This window comes from Pinus tabuliformis, chromosome 9, assembly GCF_031772625.1.
Source record: "Pinus tabuliformis cultivar Carrire ecotype Pingquan chromosome 9, CPIR1, whole genome shotgun sequence".
Taxonomy (NCBI): domain Eukaryota; kingdom Viridiplantae; phylum Streptophyta; class Pinopsida; order Pinales; family Pinaceae; genus Pinus; species Pinus tabuliformis.
The window spans coordinates 647,435,699-647,450,796 of NC_142307.1; the positions used below are offsets into that span (position 1 = coordinate 647,435,699).

At 34.9% G+C, this 15,098-nt stretch overlaps 1 long non-coding RNA gene across 2 annotated transcripts; it reads left to right on the forward strand.

Annotated features, from left to right (window-relative positions):
* The first annotated feature begins 315 nt into the window (after window positions 1–315).
* On the forward strand, window positions 316–1,505 carry LOC149150303 (uncharacterized). 2 transcript variants are annotated; one of them, XR_016263320.1, is made up of 4 exons: window positions 316–735; window positions 888–1,069; window positions 1,185–1,224; window positions 1,354–1,505. It is a non-coding gene; the product is annotated as an uncharacterized LOC149150303 (long non-coding RNA). The 2 variants fall into 2 exon arrangements; XR_016263321.1 differs by having other exon boundaries at window positions 916–1,069.
* Window positions 1,506–15,098: the final 13,593 nt, after the last annotated feature.

Below are 15,098 nucleotides of genomic sequence, written 5' to 3' on the forward strand. Positions count from 1 at the left end.
GCATGCTTCTATTTTAAAAAAATTAAAAATTTTATTGGATTCTATTTTTAATTTGATTGCATGAATAGTGCTTTTATTACTTTTTTGCTTCAATTACAGTGATTATGCTTTTATTACTATTTCTTACATGGATTATGTTTATTACTATTTCTTACATGGATTATGTTTTTATTACTATTTCTGTCGAGATGACATGGATTGTGCTTTTATTGTGCTGAGCTGAGCTGAGAGGGATTGTGCTTTTGTTGTGAAAAAAGCTGGAGAATAATCCGAGTCGTCCGTTGCAGAGTGCGAGAGATAAAGGGTGTTGCTTATCAAACGGGTTATCTCAACGGTTAAAGTTCTTGATTGCTTTAATTCGATTTAATTTTTGGATTCATATTGGCATTGGATTGGCATTGTTGTGCTGCTCCTCCTCCATGGTCTAGTCTCGTGCGTCTGTATGTTTGGAGCTCCATGTGTTGTGTGTGTATGAATGTGGTCTGGTCTCTGTTGTTATGTGTGTTTCTGTCATCTGTTTGGTGTGTCTATCTGTGTGGTGTGGTTGTATTCTCTGAGAGCTGGAGGCAGAGGCGTGCTTGTGTTTTCACAGAGGCAGAGGCAGAGGCAGGTAGCCTATCAATTACTGAATCAAGACAACTTTGCCCAGGGATGACAGTTAAATGAGGCATCCGAACTCTGCCCAGGGATCACAATTAACTGAGGCATCCAATCACAGTTAAATGAGGCATTCTGGTAAATTTATTTTTAAACTCTTTGTATAGATCACTCTGATTATGGGTTGTGGGCTGCAAATAAAATTAGGTGAACGAGAGAGGAATCGATTTGATTTTAGAAATTTAATTCCGGTAACTTGATGTTCAGAGTTGTATGGTTTTTTAAATTAGATTTTCCGCATTCTTGGTGAGGCGGCAGTATAGATCCTTAATTGCACAGAAATGGAGAGAAACAGGGCCTACCAATATGGATCTGGGCGGTGGCCATCGTCAAATACTGGCCACTGGGAGCATTATTCTGGATGAGAAATTCCTCAGAGTCTGCGCTTTCTTGGTGATCCTCTGCACCCATGGTGAGTGGTTTCTTGATTTTTTAATTTAGATCCTCTGAATCCATGCTTTTCGGTTTTTTAAATTAAATCTTGTGCATCCATGCTGCTGAGACGGTTTCATATTCATATTCCACAGGAATCCTATGCTGATCCCAGATTGCAGTCAGTGTGCCAAGGTATGAGATCCTCTGCATCGATGTGAGGCGGTTTTTAAAATTAAGTCCTCTGAATCCATGTTTCTTGGGCTTTTGAATTAAATCCTTTGAATCCATGCTGAGGCGGTTTCCTTTGGTTTTTTAAATTAGATCATCTGCATCCATGCTGAGGCGGCAACATAAATCCCTCGTTGCACAGAATCGTTTTTGAGGAGAATCTAAGGGCAAAGAAAAAGGGATTGAGCAATTCCCCTTGCAAATATCATGTCTATGTGGATTCATCTCTCAGAGGTAAGCCTGTAAGCATTTTCTTGACGGACTATGTTAATTTTGTTCGTTGTCATTGTCGATTGCACCAAGGAGAATAGGGGATTTTATCAGAAATGCATACATATATGTGTGATAAAGAGAATGTTCAGATCTCACTGTACTTTCTTGTAAGATAATTCATTCATTTATGATGAATTTATAGGCATGGCTGTGAATAAATTTGTGTATTGCTGTGAATAAAACGTTGATTCTCCTACTCCAACCTTCCAAAATCTAAAATGGTCAAACTAATTTGAAAAATATTTGGGAACTTGGGTTCTGTCTCAGAACATCCTTGAAACTCATCTCCTTGCCCTTGCATACTATAGCTAAGGATATATCATAAACCTGGGCCGAGGTTTCTCATAATCGGCATAACCATAATTTATTTGGTGTTAGATGTGAGCAGCACCAAATATACCTGAAAAATCCTAAGATGGCCTTTATTGGTGTCGGTCCAAGAGTGTTTTCTATTTGTCCAAATTTGCAGTTATTGATTTTTTGGGCTTGGGTGGTTGGATTTGCTTAACAGTTATTTGCAATTATTGATTTCTTGGACTTGGGTGCTTGGATTTGTTCACAATTATTTGCAATTGACCTGAACAATCCTCCTAAGATGACCTGAATCAATTTTTGAAACCTCAAAGTAAAAACCATAATCATTCCTCCCATAATCCAAAAGCTTCCTTCTGGCCTTTTATAATAAAGCTAACAAAATTTGCTAAATTATTCATTATATCCAGAGAACTTGAATTACAGTGGTTTTGGGAACTTGGAATACAACATAAATGCTAAATTAATTATTCATTATATTTGGAGAAGTTTGATTAAACTGGTTTTGGCCCCAATAGTGTTTTCTATTTTTCCAGATTCGCAGTTTTATTGATTTCTTGGGTTTGGGTGCTTGGATTTGCTAACAGCTATTTATAGAGATTCTAGTCTAGACCACGGAACTCCAACTCTACTCCAAAGTTTCTAGGGAACTTTGCCTTTTGGTAGGGGTTGCATTTGTAAGAAATTTACTCATCTTTGTTAGTTTACATGCCTTAGAATAGTCTGCCAACAGAAACTTTGCCTATTATTTTGGATGCATATACAGTGACAGTGAATAATATGTTGGACTAGTTGTTTTGTATTTCGTCTCCTAGTGCTTGTTTTCAAAAAAGGTTTTGAGTTGTGATCGATCACTCTCATTCATTCTTCGGTGTGTGTTTGTCATTATTGTTATATTCATATAAAATTCAATTGTTCCCACTCAGTGATTGGTGGATATCTTTCCAGGTATAAATTCAGTGTTTGTCATTATTGTATTCAATTGCTCCCACTCAGTGTTTGGTGGATATCTTGCCATTATAAAAAATAAAAAATAAAAAATTGGTGGATACATTTGGAATTTCATAAGAATTTGTACACCATTATAATATATAAATAGATTATAGATATATTATATGCCAAATTCATGGTTTTTCTATTCTCCCACTGCAACGTCGGTTCTCCCAGTGCAGCAACGTCCCTTCTCCCAGATCATTCCTCACAGTGCAGCAGCGTCCCTTCTACCAATAACATTGAATCTAACCGCAGGGAAAAAAGGAAACCATTTAATTTCTTCGGTCAAAGGTAAGCAATTTTTTTAAATACATATTTAATGAAAAAAAGAATGTTCAAATTCATTTAATTTCTTGTATGATCCTTCAATATATGTATGTTGTATTAAATACATTTCCTCTTACTTTGATTTTTTTACTTTTATTTACTCTCAGCTTTCAAAACCGTCAAATTCCATGTTGTGCTAGGAATGTTTGATTGATTATGTATTTTAATTAATTGGATGAATATGCCCAATGAGTTGTAGGCTATCTGCTAGTATGATGGCTTGTATTGCATAGATATATCACCGTTGTTCATAAAAAGATTCACCATAGTGCAAATGGTGCAAAGGTTAATTCAAACCTTTATATCAACTTTCAATTTATTCATTGCCTTTAATTTCATCATATCTCTATGTTCTAACCTTTGCATTCACTTAGCAAGTTATCAAATTAGGGGTTAGTCCCTTTGCTTAAAATATTAAATTTAATTCAAAAAAATTGCTACGTTATAGATAACCAATAGATTACCACTAAATTTTAATAATTCTTGTGTTTTTTGCAGATGATTTAAGAGCCTGAAAAAAATACAAGCATGATAGGATAGATGAACTATCTACATGTCATGACAGAAGATATGAATTCATTATGTTATTATGATCCAAATTAAACTAGTAGTGATTTATTTTTCATCTTTATTTTGTAATTACTCTAAAAACATTATCATTATAATAAAAGTATTATTTTGTTTGAAAGGGCTAAAAGCCCTTTCTCATTGCTCTTGAGGATGGACCATGGCCATCCTCAAGGGTTTGTGTCCTTCTCTCCGCCTTACTTTTTCATTTACTTATTTTAGAACTAGATACTTTTAGTTTAATAGATTGCAAACTAAAATCTTTTAATGCATAGATTGATTGATGTGTTTTTCTTTTACTTGAATTTACATGTAGAATTTTGTGGAATGATTGTTTTTTGAGTTTCATTTATACAATTGCGTTTACAATGAATTTCTAATGTCCAAAATTTGATATGCAATGTTTGTATCTTTGTGTGTTTACAATGTGTGGGATGGCCAAGACTTGATATCTAATATTTGTATCTTTGTGTGTTTACAATGCTTTTTGTGATGTTCATTATTTGATGTGTATATTTTTGTGTGTGATGACCCAAATTTGATATGCAATGTTTGTATCTATGCGTGCTTACATTGTGTGGGATGACCAAGACATGATATCTAATGTTTGTATCTTTGTGTGTTTACAATGCTTTTTGTGATGTTCATTATTTGATGTGTATATTTTTGTGGGATAAGCAAAATTTGATATTGAATGTTTGTATCTTTGTGTGCTTACAATGTGTGGGATGGCCAAGACATGATATCTAATGTTTGTATCTTTGTGTGTTTACAATGCTTTTAGTAATTTTCATTATTTGATGTGTATATTTTTGTGTGTGATGACCAAAATTTGATATGCAATGTTTGTATCTTTGTGTGCTTACAATGTGTGGGATGGCTAAGACATGATATCTAATGTTTGTATCTTTGTGTGTTTACAATGCTTTTAGTGATGTTCATTATTTGATGTGTATATTTTTGTGTGCGATGACCAAAATTTGATATGCAATGTTTGTATCTTTGTGTGCTTACAATGTGTGGGATGGCTAAGACATGATATCTAATGTTTGTATCTTTGTGTGTTTACAATGCTTTTAGTGATGTTCATTATTTGATGTGTATATTTTTGTGTGCGATGACCAAAATTTGATATGCAATGTTTGTATCTTTGTGTGTTTACAATGTGTGGGATGGCCAAGGCATGATATCTAATGTTTGTATCTTTGTGTGTTTACAATGCTTTTTGTGATGTTCATTATTTGATGTGTATATTTTTGTGTGTGATGACCAAAATTTGACATGCAATGTTTGTATCGTTGTGTGTTTACAATGTTTTTTGTGATGTTCATTTTTTGATGTGTATATTTTTGTGTGTGATGACCAAAATTTGATATGCAATGTTTGTATCTTTGTGTGCTTACAATGTGTGGGATGGCCAAGACATGATATCTAATGTTTGTACCTTTGTGTGTTTACAATGCGTTTTGTGATGTTCATTATTTGATGTGTATATTTTTGTGTGTGATGAACAAAGTTTGATATGCAATGTTTGTATCTTTGTGTGCTTACAATGTGTGGGATGGTCAAGACATGATATCTAATGTTTGTATCTTTGTGTGTTTACAATGTGTGGGATGGTCAGGGCTTGATATCTAATGTTTGTATCTTTGTGTGTTTACAATGTGTGGGATGGTCAGGGCTTGATATCTAATGTTTGTATCTTTGTGTGTTTACAATGCTTTTTGTGATATTCATTAGTTGATGTGTATTTGTGGTGTGTATGAAAATGGTTGTTGTTTGGGATTCATTTGCATAGTTATGCGTTTACAATGGATGTGGATGACATGCTTGGTATGTACTTTGAAATGTGTGTGAATTTTCTTTAGCATATGGTTTTATTTAGTGTCTACATCAACTTTGTATGTTTGGATATTTACAATCTTCTATGTATGATGATCAAAATTTGATATGAAAATGTTTGTATGTATTTATAATTTGTGTGTGTAATAAGAAATTTGATGGGATGTTTGTATGCTTGTGTATTTGCAATGCTTTGATGTTCGAATGTTTGTGTATTTGTAATGTTTGTGTATTTGTAATGCTTGTGTGTTTGTATTGTTTTTGTACTTACAATCTTGTTTGTAATGATTAAAAACTTGAATTGTACTCTTGATTATTTGCAATGCTTTTGATGTTTGAATAATTGCGTGTTTGTAATGTTTGTTATGTTTGCGTATTTATTGTGTGTTTGTATTTCTTTTGTTCTTATAATCTTGTTTGCAATGATTAAAATTTGAATTGTACTCTTGATTCTATGTTTGTACTCTTCAATGTATGTGTGTTGTGTACTCTTGATTGTAGGCATTTTTTATTATGTGTTTGTATTCTTGATTGTATGTTTTTTCTTATTGTGTTTGTTTGGGTATTTACAATCTTGTGTGTAATAAAATCTCAAGGAATGTTTATGTGTTTGTGTATTTCTAATGTTTTCGAATGTAATGATGGAAATATGATATGATGTTTTAGTACTTGTGTATCTATATGGTTTTTAATGGAATGATGAAAATTTGATGTGATGCTTGCATATATATAATATTTTTTAATGTAATGATGATTGTTCATTGTAAATTGGTATATGCTTGGAATGTGAGAATGTGTGAGAATGAGAAAAATTTTATATGGGATCATTTTGTATTTGCAATAATATTTTTGTAATGATCAAAATTTGATGCCTATTTTCAATTTAAATTTATTGCACATGAAATTAAAAGGGGGGATTGGGAGAGTGTTGAGTGAAATAGTAATATTATAGAATCTACAAGTGAGGGGGTAGCTCAAATGAACTTTAGTATATTTCTTAGGGAAATCACATAGAAGGTGGGGTTGGGGGAGTGATGAGTGAAATAGTAGTAAACCATAAATTAGGAGTGAGGGGGAGGGGCCAAACAAGCTTCCACCTTCACGTGGTTGGCCTCGTTCGTAGAGAATTTATATTGCAAAATTCTCGAAGCCAAGAGAAGTTCCTTTGAAATATAAAGAAACTATTATTTATATACTTTTATTTGTCAAATTTTAAATAATAATAAATCCCCAATTTTAAGTAATCAATATAATTTTCCGTTATATCTATAATTAACTTCATCATTTATTTAAAAATATCTAAATTATTTATATTATCCTAATATATCAATATATAAAATAATTTTTCAAAGTATATTAAAATTAATCAAATTATAGACATAATGAAAATATGTATTGATAAAGCCGAGGGTTCGAGATTTCGAGTTCGAGGCTAGGGTTCGCTCGTTCGGCTCCAAGATGAACACCAGTTTCGCCGCCTCCAAGCCCTCGGCCGCCGGCGGGGCTCTGATCGTCCAGGCAACGAAGAGACTCGAGAGATCTAGGCTGAGAACCAGAAACGTCCATTCCGCTGCAAGATGGCAAGACGGTCACACTTGGCTTGACGGCGCCGCAGGCACAAAAGCACTCGCAGAACTCTCGGCTGAGAGATCTAAGGCAGCATGGTCCCGATCCCCTGCTTCCACAACGCCTTCACACAGCCCTCGTCGGATTCACGGAGCAGAGACCAAGATTATCAATACAGATCCCTTAGTTATTTTTCCTCAGGCCGTGGCGCGCGGGAAAGAAGGGCCTGTACAGAATGGCTGCATCAATCAATGCATTCGTCGGCCCTCTCCTCAGATCTACAGGGGAAAGGGGCTTTCGGCACCCTCCTCATCATTCCAGATACAAGTCAAGCCCATTACAGGCAAAACTCTGTTACTATGGGTAAGCCAGATGGATCTAGTGCAGCATCTTAAGCAGACACTGAATATCAAGCTGGGTATCCCCTCTGCAGCGCAACGGCTTCTCCACGAAGGTAAACAACTTGAGGATCTCTACCCCATTTCTTTTTACGGCATTAAGAAAGATGCAACTATTATTTTGACCCTTCGTTTGAGAGGTGGAGCTGCTGGAGAGCCATCCTCAGCTAAAGTTTTCTCATATAAAGATGCAGTCCATGCTAATAAGCCTGACAAGACAGAGCCAACAGCTCAGGCTTTACCCAAGCCTTTCCTGGTTGACAAAGTGGAGGAGGTTCCCTCGGTTGAGGTCTCCTACCCTGAGCTAGCAGACGAAACCCAAAAGTTCGCTGAAAGGGCCATCATATGCAGATTCAATGGGCTTTGGCCACGCTCAAAAGATCTTCAGGACTGGATCCATGACAACTGGACACACAGTTGCAAGATCTACTTCTGTGCAAAAGGGTACTTTATAGTGCTGTTTGACAATCTCGAGCACTACGAAACGGCCTTAGAGGAAGGCCCTTGGTTCATGGGGACGGCAGGCCTCTTCCTAACGCCATGGTTCCCAGACTTTGACCCAGCCTCTGCTGTTATTACGAAGGCCCCGGTTTGGATCAGACTTCCAAATCTCCCAATACATCTGTGGAGAACAGAAGTATACAGGCAAATAGGCAACGCTTTGGGCAGCTTTCTGATGGGAGATTATCAGAGGGAAATACAAGGCCTCTACACATATGCCAGAATTTGTGTAGAGCTAGATCTAAGCAAGGGTCTGCCAGAGCAAATCATTCTCAAGAACAATGACACTATCTGGACCCAGTTTCTAGATTACGAGAATACTGCCTTCCGATGCCGTCACTGTCACCTAACAGGGCACCTTCAGTCCTCCTGCCCATCGCTGACAGCAAGAGCGAAAAAAGGAATCTCTGCAAAGTCCAAACCCAAGCGTTGGGCTCCATGTACTCCGCAGCCAGCTCGATACTCCAGCCCTCCAAGTTCGGAGGACGGGGAAAGTGATTCAGAACCGGAACAGGTGCCTCAGCCGGTGGATTCAACCATAAATACTGTGGGGCGCTCCTTCGACTCAGCTATAGTCCAGAAACGTGCCCATGAGACCTCCTCAGAATCAGAAAAGGAACTCCCGTTGAAAGAAAATTCCAGTCTTCAAGTTGTCCTAGCCCATTCCCCCCAGGATGGCTGGACAAAAGTTAGCAAAAGGAAAGGGAAAAAACAATGTGTTGTAGTTTCTGCCCCAATGGGGTAATCAGGCATTCTGTGATTTCTAGTCTTCTGATGTGACTATGAGTTTGTTTCTTTCTTCCGGAACCGAGGTTGATGGGTCCATCATTTCCGGTCTGCCGGTTTTTTGCTTATCCTGATTGTACTATATATTTCACTTAATAGAATTAGTCTTTACCGAGAAAAAAAAAATTAATCAAATTATAATATAATAAATATTACAAATATATTTAATCTTTCCCCACACACACAAACATATATATATGCATTTTATTAATTATTATTTAATAAAATTATAAAAAATTAAAATACATATATTTAATAATTATTATTATGATTTTCAAGCCAGATAAAATATTTTTATAAATATTTATTTAATTATTATTATTATAAGTATTATTTCATTGTTACTAAAAATAATATTTAACTTATTATTATTATTAAATAAAATTATAAAATATTATTATATTTATTATTCTTTTAATAATATTCAATGAAAGAAATTGCATTTTATAGCCATTTTTATGTAGCAATTATACCATTCCTACAAATTTTCAATTTCATAGTGTAGGTATGTATATTCATAACACAAAAATAAGTTTGTGATATTGATCCAATACTAATTTGTATGAATATTTCTCTTCTTCACAAGCCTTCTATGAGTAAGAGTTCACCTATTTATCCTTTCTGACACACCCTCCTTGATACCAACAAACATGTCACACGAATCTCTTACAACATATTCATTTGAGATGCCTCTTCCTTGCCACATTGATCCAGATATTTTACTTCAAGGATGCATACATAATTGCATATAAAATATCATGTAACCAAGTAGCTTAAACACATGAAAATGAGCGAAAATCAAAAGAAACCATGAGATCAAAGGCACAAAAAGATTTGATTACGGAGTTCACCCAGTGTGGGCTACATCTTCAGGCCTTGCTCAAAGTGGGGAGGTCGCTTCATTAAATGTTGCAAGATGATGATGAGTGCATGATACATTCTTTGTCATTACAAGGATAAATTCCCTCAACCAGAGTTACATGTCCCTCCACGAGACGTTCTCCTATAGGAACTCTCACTCATATGGGTCCTCCTTCAGCATGACAAGATAATAAATTCTCACATGGCGTGGCATACAAGTATCCTTCAACATAATGGTAACAAGGATCTCAACAACAAAAATATCATCTCAGCAAAACAAAAGAAAGACATGGCATCATTGCTTCATATACCTCCATTTTTTGGAATGGTCTTAAAATTCAAAGCTTAATTACAGAAACAAACATCACTGTTGAATTCGTGGTGTGAAATCGTGTCAAACAACTATAAACTGGGCCCCTTTCTGACACTATCAAAATTTGGACCCTCGTGAATCTTGAAGATTTCCCCAAAGATTCCTTCCTGGAAATGGGCAAAGAATCCGCTGCTCGAATGGAAATTCTGAGTACACTACTACGCTCCTTGCAAAATTTTGAGAAAAATGACTATAAAGTTGGCATCATTCTGCCTTTGTCAAAAATCAACCTTCAAGGGAATCTTTTAGATTCCTCAAGATTCTGTGAAGATACCTCACTGCTCACTGTCTAAAATTTTGCTGCTTAGATGAGGAAATGGACCACGCCATCAAACACTTGGCGAAATTCTAGTTCGTTTGAGTATAAAGTTGACATGATTCCGTCACTGTGAAAAATCCCCGTCCAGGGAATCTTTTAGATTCCTCACTGATTCTGCATAGAATATTCTATGGAATATTCTAGGAAATATTCTCGTCTCAAAAAATGTGCCCGGGCCGGGTCCCTCCAATGTGGTTCCGTTTCTTGGCGTGGTTCCTCTGAGGCTCAATCTCTCGTTCGTTCTCTCTCTCCAGTTGAATGACAAACATTGATTGCACCGAGAGGCTCATTCTACAGCCTAGTATGATGTGTAAGGATGTTTGTCCGTCATCAAAGTTGAAATTTTGCTCATATCGGTTAAAATATATATATATATATTTTAAATCTAAAAAAAAAAAAGTGTACAAAACATTTAAATAATGTTGGCTCATAAAAAAAATTGCACATGAAGAAATTGGATCCCTCTCGGCTCATGTTAGATTTGTATTTAAGATGGATTTATGCTGGCCTTTAAATATTTTCGATAACATATTTACCAACATAGTCTCCTTGGGTTGTTGGTAAACATGTCTGATTGGCTATATATGATTTTACCATACATATGATTACAACATTTTGTTTGTATGCCATTTTAATATGGCTCAAACCATATTATAGCAATTAACCATATTGTTTCATATATCATAACCACTTTTCATATTATATATATATTTGGATATTATATATATATATATATATATATATATATATATATATATATATATATATATATATATATATATATATATATATTCTTTATATGGAATTTTGTTTTATATGGGAATTTTAATATCATATTATTTTGTCTTTTTTATAGGGTAAGTAGCCAATGATGGAGTGTCATGTGTTAATGGATGATGGGCTAGCATGTACCCGGTGGATCCCACCTGCTAACTGGGATGCCATGTGGCACAATTTGTTTGCCTACTTTTTATAATCAAGCACATTACTTTATGGTAAAAAATAATAACCAATAGATTGTACTAGTAATAATTTATAAGTGCTCTTCGTTGCTTTTATTTACCTGAGTGTTAGGTTGGGTGCAAGAAGGTTGTGAAGATGCCAAGCTTGTTCTATGTTCAACCACAAATTGATAGTCGTGCTTATAAGCAAGCTTAAAGTCTTCCTCTGTGGCAACCTCATTGAATTGTGACCCCTGCAATTTTGCATGAGAACATGAATTTTTCTCCTTTTGTGATATTAAATTAAAATTGTTAAGAATTTATAATTTGGATGCATTTTTTTATTTTTATTTATTTATTTTCTATACAATTTTTGCGGCCAGTTTTGAGTAACCACCCGGGCCAAGATGATGATTCCCATGTTTGGATATTCTATCCATTGTGGCTTTGGATGTATCTAGGATCCTGTATTGACAATATTGAAAGACTTAATTAGATGTCGCAATGATGATAAAGCATCATAATTACATTATTAAAAGTGCCTCATGCCTTCCTAGTTCAGGTGGTGTCTTCCCTTGTTTTCAAAGCCCCTTCTCCTTTGCATCTTCCATGAGGGATTTCCACTCCCTCTCTGGAACCGTTGGAGGGCGCTCATACTTAGGGTTCTTATCCAAGTGAACCCTATATTGGTCCCACAAATGTTTTAAATATAAGTATTCATTCAAGGTAATTCCAATTTTGTTGAAGGTACCCCCACCTAACAAGCCAACCATCTTGTTCATAAGTTCATCCTTCAACTTGGAACTTTGGGATTTCCAATTTGTACGAATGGTGGGCCAAAATATTTCCAAGGTTAGGTCATATAAACGCCTATAGAATGCATTGGTTCTTACAAAACGATATTATCATTAGTTTAAAATAATCACAATCTATATGCTAATTTAAATTAGATTGTACTTAATATTTAAAACACTTCTTAAATACCTGGAAGTTTCTCTAATTTCATTGGGACATGGTCATCATCTACCAAAAACGTGATTGGTAGTGTTCATGTGCTAGTAACATGGAAATATCTAGGAAAGCTCACTTCAAATTGTGCGATGGGATCATGCTTTGCATCCATAACATCATGTGCAGATCCTGGTGTATGTTGTTTAGGGGGTACAGATCCTGGCATGTGTGGTTTAGAGAGTGTACCAATCTCACTGACTGGTGTGTCGCTTGTAGGCAGAGCATCAACGAAGCTACCAATGTCGGCCCCCATAGTCGCAGCATGAGGATCGTACTCTGTCAAAAATTCTTGTAAAATAAAGAGTTTTTTTTTTTTATAAAAGGATGATATAAGTAAAAACATAAATAAATAAATGGGATAATTAAATGAGTTTCTCATCACGGTTGGCCCATCACGGTTTTGATTTGGCCTCTTATATCTTTTGTCTTCGGCCTAATCATAATTAAAGAACTGAGTTTCTTGTTTGATTTCATTTGAAGCTTCTTTATTGTTTCATCAGTAAGCACTTCCCCAGGAGCACTTGTGGACTGCTCTAAGGTTGGTGCCTTCCCCTTGTCACCTTGTTTATCAAATAAGTGTAATTTGTAATTTTATTCCACCATCCTCAGTTATAAACATTCAAAGATTTGAATTTGATGAAACATTTTAGATCAATAAAAATTTCCATTTTTTGCATAAGAGGGGAAGTTTAGCTAGTTAAATACTTGCTCGTAAATATTATGATATCTTGAAAGTTCATTATGACAAATTAAAAAAAAAAAAAAATCAATCAATTCATCCACAATTATTCATCATTATATTAATAAGAAAACCATTACTGACATAAGTCTAAATTTATATAGAAACTCCACATTATATCTTGGGCACTTGTATCAAAGAAAGAAAAAATGTTTTTATATGGAAGTCTAGTGTTACCTCAGGTCTGAAATTGCAGTAAGTGATATAGCATATCTTGGAAAGGATGAAAGGCTAGAAGAGCCCTAAAGAGAATGCAACATCTTGATTTAGTAAGGCATCATGGATAGAAGCATATGATAGTAGCATGTTTTAAATAATACTTGGTAGACTTTCTTAAAATCATCTAGTCTTTTAAGAATAAAAAGCTTGGGGACCATTTTTCATAAATATTCATCCATACATTGTCTAACATTATGTTAGAGGAAGTCTTTTTACCAATATGGATCATCGTGATCCTATAGGAGTCATAATCTTGGAAAGCTCTTAAAAGAGGCATTATGACAGGATCAATATATATTCCATATTGTATAGAAACAATACTTTGAAAAGGATGAAGGAATGCATTCGATCAAGTTGCAAGCTCATTGTAGGATACAAATAATTAGATGATTGTGTGAAAGATTAAGAATGCATGTTTAAAGTAACCTTTGGAATATAAGATTCATATAATCTTGTAAGGAAGGTTGGTCATATGCATAGTGAATATTTCATTTAGTTATATGATGCCTAAAAAGATGAATTTGACTTACTCTAGAATGGATAAAATTCTAAGACTTTATCGCTAGAATAAATCTCATGGTTATATTATTTTACGTACAATTACATTGATGTTTACCAGTTGTGAGGTCGATGCCCTTTGACCTTAATCAACCTACCACAATATTATAACCATGACGTATTAAAATGTTTCCTTAACTTACAAGATGTGTGACAATATATTGTAGTAAATGATAATCATAACATATAATAGGCATTGCTTACAAGTTGGGTAAAATACCACCCCCATAATAGCAACATTTGTATCTATTTGATTCAAATTGTAATCAATGAGCAACTTTTCCCCTCCATCTATGGATTTCACATCACATACAAATACACGGTTTCCTTCACATCCCTCGAATATGCAATTGGGTTGCTTAGTTGTGGTCACAATTGTGTACTATTTATAAACCCTACAATGTTCCCTATTGCTTTCGGCCTTCCATCAATATATATAGTTGCGCCTTTATTTTGATCATTGTCTTTTAGTTTGATATAATTTAAGGCCATGCCATATCTTCGCATATTTTTGGTATATTGGACTAGCCATACCCAATCATCATAGATGTAACAAGGTCCGATATACTCCATCAATTTAGTTCATTTGTTGTAACATACATTTACGCCATACATGGAAAATAGCCCCAAACCATGTAATGACGATGGGGCTATGCGGTATATCCTTTCATTAATAGAAAAATCAGTGTTTATTTCATGAATATCCTTGGGTACCCATTGTTTCACTATATGTTTGTACCTCAAGGGAACATCCATGTCATCTATGCTCTCATCATCATAAGAACATGACCCCCCTTTAGCGAGAAAAAATTCCATGCATCTATGGAATTTTCTTCTAATCTTTTCACCTCTAGTTGATCTTCACTTGCTAGATGATGTAGTAGATGTTTGGTCAATTTCTTCTATCCTACATGAACTTTTGTCACTTTACGAAGATAGATATGACAAATACATGTTTGGTTGAAATTCCTTTAACACACCATCAAATGACATAAACTACTAGCGAGTGTCATAAGGGATGTTAAGAAACATCTTGAAGAAACCACAAGAACATTATAATAGTACAAGGAAGTTCCAAGTGAGTTAAAAGTGATTTACAAGGAAATGTTTGCAATGAGTGCAAAAATTATGGTAGAAAATGTTGCAAAATACGTCTTAATCAATCCACGAATTGTCTGAAATGTTCGCTAGAAACGTCTACCACGAAATCCAAGAATTTAAAACAGTTATCTATAAAAAACACTTCTAAAAT